General features: G+C 36.0%; 2 long non-coding RNA genes across 2 annotated transcripts; both read left to right on the top strand.

Annotated features, from left to right (window-relative positions):
- The first annotated feature begins 895 nt into the window (after window positions 1-895).
- LOC105477410 (uncharacterized) lies at window positions 896-10,934 on the top strand. The gene is made up of 3 exons (XR_984639.2): window positions 896-1,074; window positions 10,051-10,132; window positions 10,727-10,934. It is a non-coding gene; the product is annotated as an uncharacterized lncRNA (long non-coding RNA).
- A 3,446-nt stretch (window positions 10,935-14,380) lies between these two features.
- On the top strand, window positions 14,381-17,686 carry LOC139361809 (uncharacterized). Its single transcript, XR_011619457.1, has 3 exons — window positions 14,381-14,530; window positions 14,701-14,925; window positions 17,646-17,686. It is a non-coding gene; the product is annotated as an uncharacterized lncRNA (long non-coding RNA).
- The last annotated feature ends 2,291 nt before the right edge of the window (window positions 17,687-19,977 follow it).

The raw sequence follows: 19,977 nt of genomic DNA, 5'->3' as shown, positions 1-19,977 counted from the left end.
ATTTTAGTTTGAAAGTTGTACTCTGAGAAAACGAAAATAAATTAATTATAAAACACATCATAGACTTAAGAGATTTTTAAAAACAGAAATATTACAGTAAATGTATATGGCATTTTTAGATAGCTCTTAATTTCTAAATGTCAACATGTGGGGTACACATAGAAGCGAGGATATAATGAGACTATTTTCCTTTTGAAGAAACAAAAGCACATAAACATATAAAGACCCTGACTGTCCTAAATAAAGAAAAACTAGATTTTTTTAAATGTGTGTAATACATCTTAAAGGAATACTATTTTGTGGAATGTACTTTGAGATAAGAGGACTTTACAAGGTCTAGACTTTGAAGAATCCATTACTATGTATGTATTGACTAAGAAGCATTTGTCAAGTAAGTTATTTTAGAGAAGTACAAAATTGTTTCTGAAGAAAACAATATATCTCTTCATCCCCCAAAGGATAGTTGAGTTGAAATAAGTGGCAGTAGAAAGTTATTCTCTCAGTGTTAATGCTACCATAACTGTGTAAAATTAGCCCCCTAAAACTTGGAGCCACGTCTTTGGAAGCTGTACTAATGAAAGACCCAATTGGAAGTCACTGCATGATCAGTGCCAGGAAGGGCTAGCTATGTAAGTTTGGTAATACAAAGAAAAATAAAACTGTGAGAAACCTTTTCCAAAAAACAGGGAAATAAAATTGTCATTAAAAGTACTAAAGATAGAGGGTTCTGGGAAGATGGTAGAGTAGAAAACCCCAAGAATCTGTCTCTCCGCCTAGACAACAATCGCACTGGTGGAATATGTCTGACGTCAATATATTGGAATTCCAGAATTTGTTGAAGGCTTGAAAATTCTAGAAGGCTTGTGGATAATTTAAGCTTTAAACACAGTAGCAGCCACTCATTTCTCAGCCCCAGACTCGTGGCAGGCAACTGTGTATGTCTTCCTGGAGCAACCTGCACTCACTCAACACGCAGAGCCAAGGTGGTCAAAACAGGACCCTGTCTTCAAATATCAGAAATCTGTGCACTGATTGTTGATTGCTACTTCTGATCACAGAGGTGCAGGCAAAGAGGTAGGCAGCCATTATGCTACACCTCCTCTCAGAGGCACATATATATATAAACCCTCACATATGTGGTCAAATTATTTTTGACAAGGATGCCAATACCATTCAATAGGGAAGGGTCAGTCTTTTAAATATACGGTGCTGGGAAAATTTCAAAGAATGAAATTGGATTATATGCAAGTAACGACATTGGACTCTTACCTAACACATATACAAAAATTAACTCAAAGTGGATCAAAGACCTAAATGTACTACCTAAAATTATAAAACTCTTAGAAGAAAACATAGGGAAAATGCTTCGTGACACTGGATTTGGCAGTGCATTCTTGGGTGTAACAAAAAAGACATGAGCAACAGATGAAAAAAATAGACAAATTAGACTTCATAAAAAAGTAAACAATAAGTGCATCAGAGGACTATCAACAGTGTAAAAGGCAACCCAGAGAATGGAAGAAAATACTTATGAATTATGTATTTGATAAGGGATTAGCATCTAGATACATAAAGAACTTCTAAAACTCAACCACCACCACTACAACAACAAAAAAAATTGGATGAATAACTTGAAAAAAAATGGGCAAATAACTGGGATAGACATTTCTCCAAAGAAGATATCAAATAACCAATAAGCACATGAAAAAATGCTCAACATCACTAGTCATTTGAAAATGCAAATTAAAACTACAGTGAGAGACCATCCCATGCTCATTAGAACAGCTATAGTTAAACAACAACAACAGAAGAAAATAAAAAGTGTTGTCAGGATTAGGAGAGAGGATCAGGTGGAGCAAGATGGCAGAAAGGAAAGCTCCACCAATTATCTCCCCCTCACCCTGAAAGGACACCAAGTCAGCAACTGTCTACACAAAAAAACACTGTCATAAAAAACAAAATTCAAGTGAACACTCATAGCACTTTGTTTATCTTCATACTGCTGAAAGAGGTTCTGAAGAGATAGAAAAAACAGTCCTGAATCACCACCACCACCACTCCCCAGCCTTTGGCAGTGGTGATGTGGTGTGGAGACCATCTCTGGGTGCTTGAGGGAGGGAGAACACTGCAATCGTGAGGCATTAAACTCAGAGCTGTCTTGTTAACGCACAAGGAAAACTGGCCGAAACTCAGCAGATGTTTGCCCACTGAAGGAGCATTTAAACCAGCCCTAGCCAGAGGGAAATCACCGATCCCAGGGGTCCAAACCTGAGTACCCACAAACCTCGACATAGAGGGCTACAGCACTCTGTGTCTCCAGGTAAACTTGAAAGGCAGTCTAGAACATAAGGACTGCAAACTGCCAACTGTTAGTGAGTCTTAGTGCTGAACTAGGCCTAGAGAGACTGGACTGAGGGTGCAGTCAACATACTGAAACACCAGCTTGGGCAGCCAAGGGAGTGCTGGCATCACTCCTCCCTTAATCCCTGGCTATTCAGCTGTTGACTTCAAAAGAGACTCCAAAGAGACTCCTTCCTTCTGCTTGAAAAGAGGAGTGGGAAGAGTGGGGAGGACTTTGTCTTGCCTCTAGGATACCAGCTCAGTCACAGTAGGATAGGACACTGGTCAGAGCTGTGAGGCCCCTGTTCCAGGCCCTAGCTCCCAGATTACATTTCTAGACACTCCGTGGGCCAGAGTGGAACCCACTGTCTTGAAGGAAGGACCCAGTTCTGGCAGAATTCATCAACTTAACTGAAGAGCCCTTTTGCACTGAATAACCAGCAGTGATACCCATGTACCACATCGAGGGCCTTGGGTGAGTCTCTGGGACTTGCTAGCTTCAGGTGAAACTCAGTACATTACCCACTGTGGTGGCTATGGGGCAAAACTCCTGCTGCTTGAGAAAAGTGGAGGGAAAAGTAAAGGGGAATTCGTCTTGGACCTTAGGTGCCAGCACAGTCACCAGGGACTAAAGCAACAAGTGGGCATTTAGGGAGCATCCCAAGCCCAGGAACTCTGTGGTTCCTGCAGACTCATAGAAGTCTGCAAGACCTTTATTGTTTTGGACAAGATCCAGTAAAAGTCTCTGGAGACAAGGCAGAGATTCTTGTTCTCTTCCTTTACTTTCTGCCAAACATATAGAGTCTCTCACTCTCTCTGTTCTGAGCCACCTGGCATGTCGGGACCTGCCCTGGGCCAGAGGGGAGTCCACTGCCTTAAAGATTGTGTCCCAGGCTCGGCAGCATTCACGACAAACTGACTTAAGAGACCATGAGCCTTAAGGGAACATCAGCAGTAGTCTGGCAGTACTCCTGGGGGCTTGGAGTCGCTGTTGGTACAGGGGAGGCTCCTCTGCTTTTGGAGAGGGGAGGGAAGAGTGGGAAGGACTACATCTTGTGGTTTGAGTGCCAGCTCAGCTGCAGTACAATAGAACACCAGGTAGACTTCTAAAGTTTGTGACTCTAGTACCTGACTCCCAGAAGGCACTTCTTGACCCATTTGGAGCCTGAAAGACCTCGCTTCACTGAAGGGAAGGATACAGGCCTGGCTTGTTTTGTAAACTACTGATTGTGGAGCCCTAGGACCTTGAGAGAACAGGGAGTGGCTATGGCAAGCCTTGGGCGAGATCTAGAACTGTGCAAGCCTCATATCTGACCCAGTGTAGTCATAGTGGTGTTGGCCACAGGGGTGCTTGTGTCACTACAGATTTAGGTGGCTCAGAACAGAGAGAGTGAGAAACTCTATATGCTTGGCTGAAAGTAAGGGAAGAGAACAAGAATTCGTGCCTCATCTCCAGAGAAGTCTACTGGATCTTGTCCAAAACAATAAAGGTAGTAACCTCCATGAGTCTGGAAGAACCACAGAGTTCCTGGGCTTGGGATGCTCCCTAAAGCAGGTAAAGCTTAGATTGCGATGCCTGAGTCTTTTCGAATATCTGACAAGCCTTCCCAAGAATGATGTCTACAAATAAGCCCAGACAGTGAATACTCCAATAAATATATAACTCCTCGATGCCTAGACGCTAAGGACATTTACTAGCATCAACATTATCCAGGAAAACACGGCCTCACCAAATGAACTAAATAAGGCCCCAGGGACCAATTACGGAGAAACAGAGGTATGTGACCTTTCAGACACAAAATTCAAAACAGCTATGTTGAAGAAACTCAAAGAAATTCGAGATAACACAGAGAAGGAATTCACAATTCTATCAGATAAATTTAACAAAGAGATTAAAATAATTTAAAATAATCAGGCAGAAATTCTGGGCTGCAAAATGCAATTGGCATACTGAAAAATCCATCAGAGTTCTTCGAGAGCAGAATTGATCAAGCGGAAGAAAGAATTAGTGAGTTTGAAGACAGACTATTTGAAAACACACAATCAGAGGAGACATAAAAACAACAATAACAATGAAACATGATTATGGGATCTAGAAAATACCCTCAAAAGGGCAAATCTAAGAATCGTTGGCCTTAAAGAAGACATAGAGAAAAAGATAAGGGTAAAAACTTTATTCAAAGGGATATTAACAGAGAACTTCCGAAATCTAGGGAAACATGTTAATATCCAAGTACAAGAAGGTTATAGAACACCAAGTAGATTTAACCCAAATAAGACTACTTCAAGACATTTAATAATCAAATTACCAAAGGTCAAGTATGAGGAAAGGAAAAAGCAGCAAGAGAAAATAAAGAAATAACATAAAATGGAGCTCCAATATATCCGGCAGCAGACTTTTCAGTGGGAAACTTAAAACCCCGAGAGAGAGTGGCATGACATATTTGAAGTGCTGAAGGAAAAAAAAATGTTTATCCTAGATTAGCATATTTGGTAAAAACATCCTTCAACCATGAAGGAGGAATAAAGACTTTGCCAAACAGAAACTGAGGGATTTCATCAATACCAGAGCTGTACTACAAGAAATGTTAAAGGGAGTATTTCAATCAGAGAGAAAAGGATATTAATGAGCAATAAATAATCACCTGAAAGTACAAAGTTCACTGGTAATAGTAAGCATACAGAAAAACACAGAATATTACAACACTGCGGCTGTGGTTTGTAAACTACTTTTATCTTAAGTAGCAGGAATAAACAATGAACCAATCAAAAATAATAACTAGAATTACTTTTCAAGTTATGTCAGTACAATAAAATACAAAGAGAGTAAACACTCCAATCAAAAGACATAGAATGACTGAAAGGATAAAAATAAAACTGAACCTAATAATCTGTTGCCTGCAAGAAACACACTTCACCTATAAAGACACACATAGACTAACAATAAATGAATAGTAAAAGACATTTCATGCCAATGAAAACCATAAAAGAGCAGAAGCTGCCATACTTATATCAGACAAAATAGATTTCAAGACAAAAATTATAAGAAGAGATAAAGAAGGTCACTAACAAGAGGATATAATGATTGTAAATACATATGTACCTAACACTGGAGCACCCTGATATACAAAGGAAATATGATAAGAGCTAAAGAGAGAGATAAGCCCCAATATAATCATAGCTGGAGACTTCAACATCATACTTTCAGCATTGGACGCATCTTCCAGATAGAAAATCAACAAAGAAACAGTGGACTTGGTATGCTCTATATACTAAATTACCCCAATAAATATTTAGAAAACATTTTATCCAATAGCTGCAGAATATACATTATTTTTCTCAGCACATGAATCATTCTCAAAGATAGACCATATATTAGGTCATAAAACAAATCTTAAATTATTCAAAAAATTGAAATAATACAAAGCATCTTCTCTGACCACAATGGAATAAAACTAGAAATTAATAACAACAAAAACTTTGGAAACTATACAAATATAGAGAAATTAAACAATGTGCTCCTGAATGACTAGTGAGTCAATGAAAAAATTAAGAAGAAAATTGAAAAATGTATTGAAGCAAATTGTAATGGGAACACAACGTACCCATACCTATGGAATATAGCAAAAGCAGTACTGAGAGGGAAGTTTATAGCAATAAGTGCCTACACAAAAAAAGAGAAAAAAAAACTTCAAATGGACAATCTAATGATGCATTATAAAGAACTAGAAAAACAAGAGCAACCAAAAATTTTGTAGAAGAAAAAATAATAAAGATAAGAGCAAAAATAAATGAAATTGAAATGAAACAACAATACAAATGATCAATGAAACACAAGTTGGTTTTAAAAAAGTTAAACAAAATTGATAAACTTTTAGCCAGACTAAGAGAAAAATAGGTGATCCAAATAAATAAAATGAGAAGTGAAAAAGGAAACATTACAACTGATTCTGTAGAAATTCAAAGGGTTATTATTGGCTACTATGAGCAATTATATGCTAATAAATTGGAAAATCTAGAAGAAATTGACAAATTCTAAGATATATACAACCTACCAGGATTGAAACATGAAGAAATCCAAAATCTGAACAGACCAATAAAAAGTAACAAGATTGAAACCATGATTTAAAAAAAAAAAAAAAAAAAAAAATCTCCCAGTTAAGAAAAGCCTGTGACCTGATGGCTTCATGGCTGAATCCTACCAAACATTTAAAGAAGAACGAATACAAACCCTATTAAAACTATTCCAAACATTAGAGGAGGAGGAAATACTTCCAAACTCAACCTATGAGTCCAGTATTACTGGTATTACCATGATACAAAGCCAAACCAAACACATCAAAAAAAGAAAACTATAAGCTTATATCTCTGATGAATATTGATGCAGAAATCATCAGCAAAATACTAGCAAACCAAATTCAACAACACATGAGAAAGAACATTTATCATGACCAAGTGGGATTTATCCCTGGGATGCAAGGATGGTTCATCATATGCAAACCTATCAGTGTGAGACATTATATCAACAGAATGAAGCATAAAAAACATATGATCATTTTAGTTGATGCTGACAAAGCGTTTGGTAAAATACAACATCCCTTCATGATAAAAACCCAAAACTAGGTATAGAAGGAACATACCTCAAAATAATAAAAACCATATATGACAGAGACTCACAACTAGTATCATAATGTATGGGGGAAAGCTTAAGATCTTTTCTTTAAGATCTGGAACACACCAAGGATGTCCACTGTCACCACTGTTATTCAACATAACACCAGCAGTCCAAGCTAGAGCAATCAGACTAGAGAAATAATAAATAAAGGGCATCCAAATTGGAAACGGAGGAAGTCAAACTATTCTTTTTATGTGCTATAATCTTATATTCGGAAAAACCTAAAGACTCCACAAGAAAACTAATAGAACTGATAAACAATTTCAGTAAAGTGTCAGGATACCAAATCAACATACAAAAAGCAGTAGCATTTCTATATGTCATAAACGAACAATGTGAAAAAGAAATTTAAAAATTCCATTTACAATGACCACACATAAAATAAAATACCTAGGAATTAACCAAAGTGAAAGATGTCTATAATAAAACTATAAAACACTGATGAAAGAAATTGAAAAGGACACCAAAAAATGGAAAACTATTCCGTATTTGTGGGTTGTAAGAATCAATACAGTTAAAGTGTTCATGCTATCCAAATCAATCTACAGATTGAATGCAATCCCTATTGAAATATCAATGACATTCTTTACAGAAATAGAAAAAAAATCCTAAAATTTATGTGGAACCAGGGAAGACCCAGAGTAGTCAAAACTATCCTAAACAAAATGAATGAAACTGAAGAAATCACATTATCTGTCTTCAAATTATACTACAGAGCTTTAATAACTAATGCAGCTTGGTACCAGCATAAGAACAGACCCATAGACCAGTGGAACAGAATAGAGAACCCAGAACCAAGTCTAAACACCTACAATTTACTCACTTTCAACAAAGATGCCAATAACATACACTGGGGAAAAGACAGTTTCTTCAATAAACAGTATTGGAAAAACTGGATATCCATATGCAGAAGAATGAAGCTGGACCCCATCTCTTACCATATACAAAAATCAAAATAACATGGAATAAAGACTCAAATCTATGACCTCAAACATAAACTACTAAGCAGAGATTGAAAACATTGGAGAAACTCTCCAGGACATTTGTCAGGGCAAAGATTTTTTGATTGGTACCCCACAAGCACAGGCAACCAAAAAAAAGAAAGAAAGAAAGAAAAATAAAAAAATGGACAAATGAGATCACATCAAGTTAAAAAGTTTCTGCACAGCATGGGATACCATCAGCAAAATGAAGAGATAACCCATAGAATGGGAGAAAATATTTGCAAAATATCCACCTGAGAAGGGATTAATAACCAGAATATATAAGGAGCTCAAACAACTCAATAGGAAAAAATCTAATAATCTGATCAAAAGATGGGCAAAAGATGTGAATAGACAGTTCTCAAAAGAAGACATACAAATAGTAAACAGGCATATGAAAAGGTGCTCAACATCATTGATTATCAGAGAAATGCAGGTCAAACCTACAATGAGATGTAATCTCCAGTTAAAATGGCTGTTTTTCAAAAGACAGGCAATAACAAATGCTGGTGAGGATGTGGAGAAAAGGAAACCCTTGTACACTGTTGGTAGAAATGTAAATTGGTAAAATCACTATGCAGAAGTTTAAAGATTTTTTAAAAAACTAAAAATTGAGCTACTATATGATCCAGCAGTTGCACTGCTGGGCATATACCCCTGAAAAAGGAATTCAATATATTAAAGAGATATCTGTACTCCTGTGTTTTTTTGCAGCACTGTTTACAATAGGCAAGGTTTGGAGGCAACCTAAGTGTCCATCAACAGATGAATGGATAAAGTAAAACACGGTATACGCAAACAATGAAGTACTATTCAGCCATAAAAAGAATGAGATCCAGTCATTTGCAATAACATGGAGGGAACTGGAGATTATTAAGTAAAATAAGCCATGCACAGAAAGAGAAACATCGCATGTTCTCATTTACTTGTGGGATCTAAAGTCAAAACAATTGAACTCATGGACACAGAGAGTAGAAGGATGGTTACCAGGCTGGGTAGTAGGGGGCTGAGGGGAAGTGGGGAAGGTTAATGTGTTAAAAAAAAAAATAGAAAGAATGAATAAGACCTACTATTTGATAGCACAGTAAGGAGACTATAGTCCATAATAAGTTAATTGTATGTTTTAAAACAACATAAAGAGTGTAATTGTGTTGTTTGTAACTCAGGATAAATGCTTGAGGGGATGGATATTCCATTCTCCATGATGTGCCTATTTTACATTGGATGCCTGTATCAAAACATATCTTGTATTCTATAAATATGTATACCTACTATGTGCCCTACTATATACCTACTATGTGAAAAGAATAAAAATAAAAAGAATCAGGGGAAATTGGAACCATTCTGTACTATTGGTGGGAATGTAAAATGATACAGCCACTGTGTAAAACAGTTCATCAGAACAGTATGGCAGTTCATCAAAAAATTAAAAATAGAATTTTCATATGATCCAGCATTTCCACTTTCTATTTCTACTATTCTATTTAGATATATACTCAATAGAATAGAAACCAAAGCCTCGAAGAGGTATTTGTACATCCATGTTCATAGCAGCATGTATTCACAAAACTAAAATGTAGAAACAAACCAAGTTTCCATTCATGGATTAACAGACAAGCAAAATGTGGTATATACATACAATGAAATATTCAACTTTAAAAAGGAAGGAAATTCTAATATATGCTGCAACATGGATGAAACTTGAGGAAATTATGCTTAAATGAAATAAGGCAGTAACAAAAAGATGTATACTGTATAATTCCATTTATATGAGGTACTTAGAACAATCAAAATCATGGAGACAGAAAAAACAGTGGTTGCAGCATCTGGCGGGAGGGGGAAATAGAGAGTAATTGTTTAATGGGTATGGAGCTTCAGTTTGAGAAGATGAAAAGATGGATGATGGTCATGATTGCACAACATCAGACAGGTATTTAATACCACTGAACCAAACACTCAAGAATCATCAAAGTGGTAAATTTTATATGTATTTTGCAACATTAAAAAAAAAAGAAAAAAAAGACTAAAATATATTTTTTTTCTTTGTTTCAGTCTCTCTCTAGATCTGTCATGGTATTTTTTTTTTTTCTTGCAATTTAATGCCTGCATCCTCTACCCCAGTGACACTCATCTGGTGAGTGCAAATGTTTGTAGTTGTCCTAGGGCTCTGTCTCCTGAACTCAGTGTTCTGAAGCAGGGGAATTAGGGGAGAGAATTCGTTCCTCTTTCTCGTGGCCTGCCACCCAAATCCACAGAGGTTGAGCAATCTCTTGCCTAGGTACTTGGTTGGGGTACAGATGAGAGGCAGCAGCCTAGAGAGCCATGGTACTGTCAGCCCAGCATGGGGATGGTCACCTCCATTCCCCGCTCTGAGACTGTAGGGAGAGAGAGAGGGGATACCTGTCCCCAACTTTGGCTGTAGTTTCTCTCATTGTTAAATATCCAGATTTCCTTGCTACACTCAAGTGGATTCTGGTTTACTTATGCTTTCCTGAGGCCCAGAAATCTATGTAAATGATTTTCATGTGCAGTCACATTTGAGAGTGAGATATTACACTTGTGAATTTGAGGACTAGAGGCTACTACAAAGGCAAATTTTGAATACGTGTGAGTTCTCATGTGATATTAAATTGGCATCATAGATGAGAGTTTTTTTCTGAGTGAGAACAGATTTTAGTTTAGATCAGTCTTTTAGAAAATGTAAAATTCTTCACACTTTACTCCTTAGAAGAGACTGAAAATTGGAAGAAGGGGGCAAGAGATCAATTTAGGATTTGGCATCAGAGGAGTTCCTCAGAAATGAAGTCACATAAAGACTCCTTAGAAGCAAAGTCATCTTATAACAAGAGAGAAATATTAGCAAACATTTGCTCCACAACACAGAAGAAAATGGATCTGTTTACGTAAACTGTTTAAAAATAAATTTATATATTATTATATCTGTACAAAGCTGGATTATTTTTAACGTTAGCAAAGGAGAAAAACGTTAAATTTTTTACACAATTTTCTAATTGTCTCAGCATCATTATCTATAATTTCTTAAGTTGTTCAATAATTTAAAAAAGAAAATGTATGCAAAATATTTCAATGTTTTTAACAAAGAGAACAATTTTTTTAAGTTCTTAAGCTTATTTGAAGATAATTGTAATTGTGATCACCTCCTAAAATAGCACCAAGGAACCTGTAAACATAGAGGAGTTATACATATATATATATAAATATATGTTATATATGTTAGATAAGTTTTTTATATATGTGTATATATATATGCAATCTCTACTCCAGTTCTTTTCCACAGCTCTCAAGGGCATCTGTAACAATAACAAAACATCTAAATAAAGGGCATCTAAAACAAGTAATATGATCCTGTTACTACCTTACTAGATTTTAGTGGTTGTCTAATGTCTTCAACAAAAAATGTCAATTTCTTAGCATGACATAGGGACTTTAAAATTTGGGTGCTTCATTTTTTTCTATCTCTTCTACCATCCAGTCTTTATAGTTTCTAAATATCCAGGTTTTCTGGTTTTCAGAACTGCTTGCTTTCATGTAAGCTGGCTTCTGCCTTCACCTAAATAAATGCTTCTCTGTTCTTTGAGGCTATGTTTAAATATTGCATCTTTTTGTCTGTTTTAGATTTCACGAGATCTTCCTTCAACACACACACACACACACACACACACACACACACACACACACACACACACAGAAAATGGGGGAGGGAAAAAGAGACAATCGTAGCTGCAAGGTAAAAAGAAGCTAGAACAAGTGCCTGGAATATACCTTACAATCTTGGTTTTGCAACTATTTCATCTGTGACTACTAAAATGTTGCTTTATCCTCTGCCTTGGTTATTTAACTGATTAAGTAAGAAAGATGGACCAGATGATTTTAAAATTCCATCATATTTCTTACGGTCATCTCCTTCTATGGACTTAAGAGTGAGGAGGGAAATAAATGAAAGTGAAGACAACATGGAATAAAATAGCAGAACACAGTCTCAGACCTTTGCCTCTCTTAAGAGTCCAGAGATAGAGGAGAGAAAATGTAAATGTATGTGCACAAGTAGAGGATATGTTGAAAAATGGAAAATTATTGCACAGGAATAAACCTTACTTCTCTCATTAAAAAAATGTTAATGCTTTAAAAAAAGAGAGCAAGAAATGGCAGCACATAATGAACAATCTTGAGAGTGAAAGGTAGTGGGAATAAAAAAATTGGACATGATTTGAACAGTTACAATTTATTTGTTTATTAAATATTTACTGAGCCTCTACCAAGTAGGGTTTTGTATCTTAGGAACAGGGACTAAAATAGTGAAGAAATATAAACAAGACAACCTTGAATTTTGCCCTTATAGAGTATCATTAAGATTGTCAAGATGTACTGTTGGTTTTACAGCATGAATTTCTGGAAGGCCCCAATTGGTTTAAAGTATAATTTGTTTCAACAAAGCTCAGCAGCTGGCTACTGGAGAGAAAGAGGCTGTTGGTGCCTCTTAAGGGTTTGGTGAGGAGACAGATCAGAGATGAGGAATCTTAGGGTGGTTGTGAATTTTATTTAAAATATGGTTCTAGTTAGTTGGGAAGACAAATGAAGGATGAATATTAGAATTCAGAGACCAGGTCAAGATGAGGATGAGAAGTGAATATTCTCTAATTATGATATTCAGTTACAAATGACTCAAATTTATGATTTTAAGCAAGCTAGCCATAACAGAAACACATAATGCACAAGGCAAGATGCCAACATTCAGAAAGCAATGATATTACAACTAAATGAAAATTATTAAATCCAGTTGTACACTTGATTACCCTTGAGTGGCTTCAATTGATTTGGGTAAGACTCACATACGAGGAAATGTGAGATTTTTTATCCTGCATTTTTGGCTCAGTTCATAGTCCTCACACAAACACGACAATGCAAGTCTGAGGAATTAGACAGCTTTGCATGAGATACTTTTTGAGTTGTTGTGGTTTGCTGAGAAAAAACGAAACAAAATAATTTGGGAATATAATAGAAATGGGGTAACTTAAAGAATATTGTAGATGAAGATGCATCTGTACACATTTAATCTCTTGAATATCGGTTGTTAAGTAATTTGATCTTTTACATGATTTTAAGAAAGATCTAGTGTAGCAGAACCCCAAGGATTTATCATTACATTTAAAACACATGAGTGGACAACTGTATATGAATTCGTTATTGGATTTTATCCTGAGAGATAGATACCGTCATGTCACCTAAGACAATGATTCACTAAAAAAAAAGGAAAGAAAAAGAAAGGATAAAACACTTGATTAGATTTTGCTAAAGGAAATTATTTTAGTGAAACATGATTAAATATAACATAAAAAATCATACAGGCCATGCGCGGTGGCTCACGCCTGTAATCCCAGCACTTTGGGAGGCTGAGGCGGGGGGATCACAAGGTCAGGAGATCGAGACCACGGTGAAACCCCGTCTCTACTAAAAATACAAAAAAAATAGCCTAAAAATACAAAAAATTAGCCGGGCGTGGTGGCGGCGCCTGTGGTCCCAGCTACTCGGGAGGCTGAGGCAGGAGAATGGCGGGAACCCAGGAGGCGGAGCTTGCAGTGAGCCGAGATGGCGCCACTCACTCCAGCCTAGGGGACAGAGAGAGACTCCATCTCAAAAAAAACAAAAAAAAAAACAAAAAAAAAACAAAACATACAAATCCTATATTCTTTGCACTTCTTTAAATATCATCACTATATATTTCATCAATACTATATATTTGTTATTCTATAAATTCCTACTAAATGTAATTACCATATTTCTCATTTTCTTAAAACTGTTACTCGAGATCAAGTTGAAACATCAACCTGCTTGGTTAAAACTAGGCCAAGTGTTATTGTCAACAGAAAATAATTTGATGATTTCTCCTGAAATAATGACAAGCTTTCATGTATGCAGGGCAGCACTGTAGGTAGGCTATCCCATATGTGTATTCAACTAAATGGGAAAATAGAGACAATATCTAATTAGTCATGACAAGACCATGTCTGTGTTTCAAACAGTGGCTTTACCAGTGACTTGAATTGGGGACACAGACTCTTCAAATGGCAGTAAATCCTGTTGGAACACAAGTTGGGCTACTGAAAATTATGAAATTATTTTGGGTTGCATGCAATAAAATTTCTTGAAGATATTCTTCTAGCAAATTCATTTTTTATTCTTAAATCTATTAAAGGTAAAACTAAAATGTAAAGGGAAATCTGTACCTATTTTTACATACATTTTTTATTGATTAATACCTCTTTGTAGTTCAGTTGTTAAACATTTACACCGATGGTCTGATATTTAAGGAACTTTCATATACCTGAATGTGTTTTGTGTCACAGCCTGGAGATGACAAAGCATTGCTGTTATGCAGCTGCAGATTAATTCTTGGATGGATTTTTCTGCTTCACTACCTCTTTTGTAGGTGCCAAAAATAAGTGCTGATTGTGCCAAGTTGTGTCTTTATCACCTGTCAAAGATCTTGGTGCCCTGTCGTATGGCATCTAAGGTAAGTATGCATTTACTCTTGCTTCTGCCTTTCTTGTTGCGCTGTATTCAGAAAGCTTTCCTTTCTTTCATTAGCCTTTGTCGTCTGTTGTATGAAATAAACCTGAAGTCTTCACATGGTGATATTTTCATTTTTTCTCATTTGCCTTTCACATGTGGTGACATTTTAAGACCACCTAAAATTTTGAGACTAAAAAATTAAGTCTACCTTATTTTCACGGCCACTTAGCCATCTTTTGCTTTCAAGTTCATCAAACCATAACTAAAGGAATAAATAGAGAAGAGAGAAAGCAAATTCTGGAAGAGCTCCGGAGAGTTTTCCGCCCAAATCTCTAAGAGATAATGCTGATCACTGCTGTGAATCACATTCTAGAGTATCCTGACTCAATGCAACTGGTAAATATTAAGTATATGCTTTTGTAGATTAAATCTTAGTTTCCGTTCCAACACTACTTAATCATTTGGATTGGCTTGTTTGGTAAAATATCTAAATAAATAAAACACAACTCTATATGCAAAGATAAAACCCTCAGGATCAGTTGTGGTTTTCTTTCTTAGGGACAGATTTGAAGATATTTTCTTTGCATTTATATTTGCAAATGGCATGAAAATATAGATACATTTTATAGTAAAATTTTAGAGAAATACATCAGCCTTTTGCAATTATTTTCTGTATCCACAGCACTAAAATATATGCTGTATGACACCTATGGCTTTCCAATATTCTGGAGTTTAAATACAAGAATTCTGAAGAATAAAAATCATGATTTTTGCAGTAAAGCTAAGTCATTTCGATTATACAATCTAAACAGGGATAAAAATAAATAGTATACTTACTGAGGTTTCTTCTACTTTTTCAGATCATTAACTTTTAATTATCCAAAATGTTCAGTCACTATAAAGGTATTAAAATATATTTTATGTCTGAGTAATCGGTAATATAAATGTACTGCATTAAAATTCAGTACATGAGATTAAATACGTTCATTTTTCTCCATTAGGTCAGATTTCATTTTTCCTATTATTCATAAGGAAATAAAATATTGACATATTATTTTTGCTTCTATTTGTAAGCATTTTAATTCGATATACTTTTTATGAAGAATAGATTTAAAATATTACAATCTAGTCTTCAGATTTCAAATATTACAATCTAGTCTTCATAAAAAAGTTTTTTGCAAAACTCATCTGTCACTGAGAAGGTAATTATGTATTAGGAGTGAAAAAGTAGAACTGATGCCAATGCTTACCTGATTTTGATGAATACACTTTGAAGGTTTGCTCTCCTTACTCTACGAAACACTGACAAAAATGGAAGACTTGCATAATGCCCTGTAGAGAAGACTGCCAGAGAATGTGCCCGGCCAAGAGATTTCACTTGGCATGTGCCAGTGACTGGGATATACACCCAGTGCTTTTGCTACATATATTGAAATTAGGATAATGAACTATGAACTACAGAAAGTACAGGCATATACTGATTTTTAAAAATCTATTCATAAATGTAGATGTATGCATGTATGCACATATCTGTGTATTTTGCAATTTTGTTGTATAAATATTGTATTTTTGTATATTTAGTAATAATCACAATTATTTTTTCTAATTGAGTCCCTTTCATCGTTTTGTGGTATGAAATGCAAACGAGAGAAACGAGAAACAAATCCAAATCTAGATTCTGCTCTCTGGGAGATGTTTTCCAAAGGCTGGCTCTACTTATTGGGTGGTTCTTTTTATTCATCTCTGTCACCTTTGGTAACTGTAGATCTTTCTCCTTATTACCTTTGGGGGCAAAGGTTGTTTTTAAAGGGTTTGGACACTAAAATATTTTTTAGTCCAGGTTGTGGTTTCTTTGGAAATAAAACTTCCTCAAAACTTAGAAGACTTTTATTTCCTGCCTGCCAGTTTTATGTGTCAGTAACCACATCCAAAGTTTTCTAGACAAAATCCTTTTTTTTCTTTTTTTTGTTTTTTTGGGAAAGAGTCTCACTCTGTTGCCCAGGCTGAAGTGCAGTGGTGCGATCTCAGCTCACTACAACCTCCGCCACCTCCTGGACTGAAATGATTCTCCTGCCTCAGCCTCCCGAGTAGTAGAGACATAGTTTCACTATATTTGCAGGCTGATTTCAAATTCCTGACTTGAAGTGATCTGCCGCCTAGGCCTCCCAAAGTGCTGGGATTACAGGTGTAAGCCACCAGGCCCAGCCTAGACATAATTCTTAAACATTCTTTCTTTCGTTCTCATCTTTCATTTCCTTCTCTCTTTTTCTTTCCTCCTTTCTCGCTTCCTTCATTTCTCCCCTTTTAATGGCAGACAATTTAAAGCTATTAGAAAATGTCTTCTTGATTGGGAAGGTCAAACCTGATAATCCGATCTTTGCTGTAAGACTCAGTACTTGGATCAGTTGGCAAATCTTACTGAGCCTTTGGCACTAAGGAAATGTTTTTCAGTTTTATCTACAGCTTGACCTCCAACCATCATCTTTTCCAAACTATAAACTCTTGACCTAACCATAAAAACCAGTAATAATTATCTGAGCTTGTCTTTCTCTTGTAATGCTTTGCTAGATGCAGCCAATAGTAACCAATACACATTCTGATTCTTTCCAGTCACTTCCTCTAAAATCACAGGTCCTTACTTCTCACATGATCTCACTTCTAATGTATCTCAGGCATCCATTTAAGTATTTTTCATGGTGGAGCAGGGGGCTCCAGTCATAAGGCCTACTATAGCTATGTCCTCACCACCATCTGACAACCAATAAATCAATGCTACACATTTAGGTATTCTCATACCAATTTGTGTTTTATGATAGTTAATGCTAGTTGGTAAAATGTCAGTTCCTATATTTCAGTGAATCAACGAAATGGAAGTTAATAGTCACGCATAGAGGGTTTGGTTGGTGGCAGCAAGGGGGCTAAGGGTTTTGTTTCTCATAGCTGTTTTGCTCAGGCTCCTCCCATCCCTCAGAGACTCCGTCTTTTACTCAATTCTGTGCATCTGGCAGACAGATGGGGAACTAAGTCAAGATAATACATGGGAAATTTTTATGGCCTAGGAGTGGGAATTACACACATTTTTAAACTTTTGCCCATTTCTGTTGGCTAAAATGCAGGCATATGGCTCTACCTCACTACCAGGAGTTTCCTATGTTTGGGGAAAAAGGAATGGATTGAAGGTACAGTTGGTAAGTCTGTCTCTTTCTTTCTCTCCTTCTCTCTCTCTCTCTCTGTCTCTGTCTCTGTCTGAGACAAGGTCTGCCTCTGACATCCCAGCTGGAGTACAGTGGCACAATGGTAGCTCACTGCAGCTTTGAACTTCCAGGCTCAAACAATACTCCTGCTTCAGCCCCCAGAGTAGCTGGGACCTCAGGTGCATTCTGCCATGCTTGGTTTATTTTTAAAAGTTTTTGTAGAGATGGAGCCTTGCTTTCTTGCCCAGGTTGATCTCGAACTCCTGGCTTCATGCCTTCCTTCTGCCTCTACTTCCAAACTGCTGGAATTATAGGCGTGAGCCACTGCACCCTGCCTAAACTTTCTCTTAATTAGAACTCAGATTATTTGAATATTTCTCTCTTACAAGTCATAGATTTGTGATAAGTTGCTTTTCTTAAAAAGGCAAAGTGTTCCCTTGTCTATACTTTCAATGTTCTATCGTGACAATTTCTTAATCACATAAAACAGATATTGACAAAGTATGCCTCATGGGTTGGCTGGTTATTTTTGTAAATAAAGTTTTATTGGAACACAGCGTTTCTCATTTGTTTACACATTGTCTGTGGCTTCTATCACCCTACAAAGGCAGTGCTGATTAGTTCCAATAGAAACCTTACTTTTAAAAAAGCTTGTTGACTCCTGACTTATCAAATCTAAAATTAGCTTTGCATACATTTGCTTAAAACAGTGAATGAAAAAAATGCTATTTTTTCCATACATGATCTTCTTATCGATCTCAAGCCAACCTCAATAATATTTTCTTTAAAGAAGTGAATGATTATTTGCCTTCTTTTTAACTCAACAGCATCATTTTCAATACCTGAGTATTGGAGAATTAAATGCTTCATGTAGGAAATAACATTTAATTAGAAAATCAATGTGATTTTTTTCAAACTCCCAGACATGAAATTCCTTTCTATACCTTTTTCCACTTGATCAAGATGCAGTAAAACAGAGGAATAGTTTCAAAATATACATTGCCATATCTCCAAAGAGAAGTGATGCTGCATATTTGGACAATGATATATCTGGAATGTTTGATATATCATGGAATAGCCAGTGAATCAAGGGGTTGTATTACAGGAAGATTTAATAAGGCCAAGTTGACATTGATTTTTCCTCAATCTCGGTATTATGATGTGTACATAGTATCCTCAATTTATAATCCTGAAAACTGACAGATCAATGTCACCACACAGGTAAGCTGTTATGTGAGAGCTGGGACCAAGACATCTGACATCATATCCATTAACAGTTTTCACTAGCTGCAGCTCTTTTCAGATTATCTAGCCCAAGGGTTTTTAGTTATTTTCCCAAATAGCCTCAACACTTCATGTTGTTGTTTTGCCCTTTGAGAAAATGAAAACTGCCTTAGCATTGAACTAGGTGTTTTCTATGGCATATCTAATTTACTCCTCAACAATGTTTAACTTGTTCATTAGTATCATCATTATGCTGGTGAAAAAAGAACTCAAAGCAGCTAAGTAACTTGCCTAAACTTACACAGAAAATACAAGTTCTTAGATTTGTTATTTTGATGAGCTATAGTTTTGGTTTTTTGCGTTAATAAGTATTTTGCAGGAAACAAAGGAAGTGTGATGTATTAGATAGGTAGAGAGGAAGGAGACCCAGTAAATAGAGTGATTAGAGAAGCCTCTCTGAAAAGGTGATAGTGATGCTGGCACCAAAATGAATCAATCACGAGAAACTCTTTATCTTTCACAATAGAAGTAATAGCAAGTGTAATGGTCTTAAAAAGAGGAATAAATGGTGTTTTAAATTTTATTTAGCAATATTCTAGTCATGATTCTTCTGTTAAACACATCTATTAAGTGCTTCATTTCAGGTATTTTCTTTTGTGGTTCAAAATTACTAATCTACTCCCTTCTTAGATGTTAAATCACTGGTAAAATTTCTCAGCATTTCCTCTGTCTTTGTCATGCTTTCGAACATCTTAAAGTTATAGTAAAGTTTCTTTCTGATAACTTCAAAATCTTAATGACTAGTGGTTTCATTCTATTGTCTGTTTTTCTCTCTAGGCTTTTGACCATCTGTTCCTATATCTTGTCATGCCTGGTGATTTTTAATTGAGTGGTAATCATGGTATGTAAAAAATCATAGCGACTGAATTTCATTACCTTGGTTCAGAGAAAACTTAGTATTCATTTGTTAGGCATGTGGCATATGGATAGATCACCTTGATTCAATTTTAAGACAGATTTTTTCTAAGCT

This window comes from Macaca nemestrina, chromosome 2 (assembly GCF_043159975.1).
Source record: "Macaca nemestrina isolate mMacNem1 chromosome 2, mMacNem.hap1, whole genome shotgun sequence".
Classification (NCBI taxonomy): Eukaryota; Metazoa; Chordata; class Mammalia; order Primates; family Cercopithecidae; genus Macaca; species Macaca nemestrina.
Note: the sequence above shows the minus strand (reverse complement) of the source record. Positions and strands in the feature narration are given on the sequence as shown.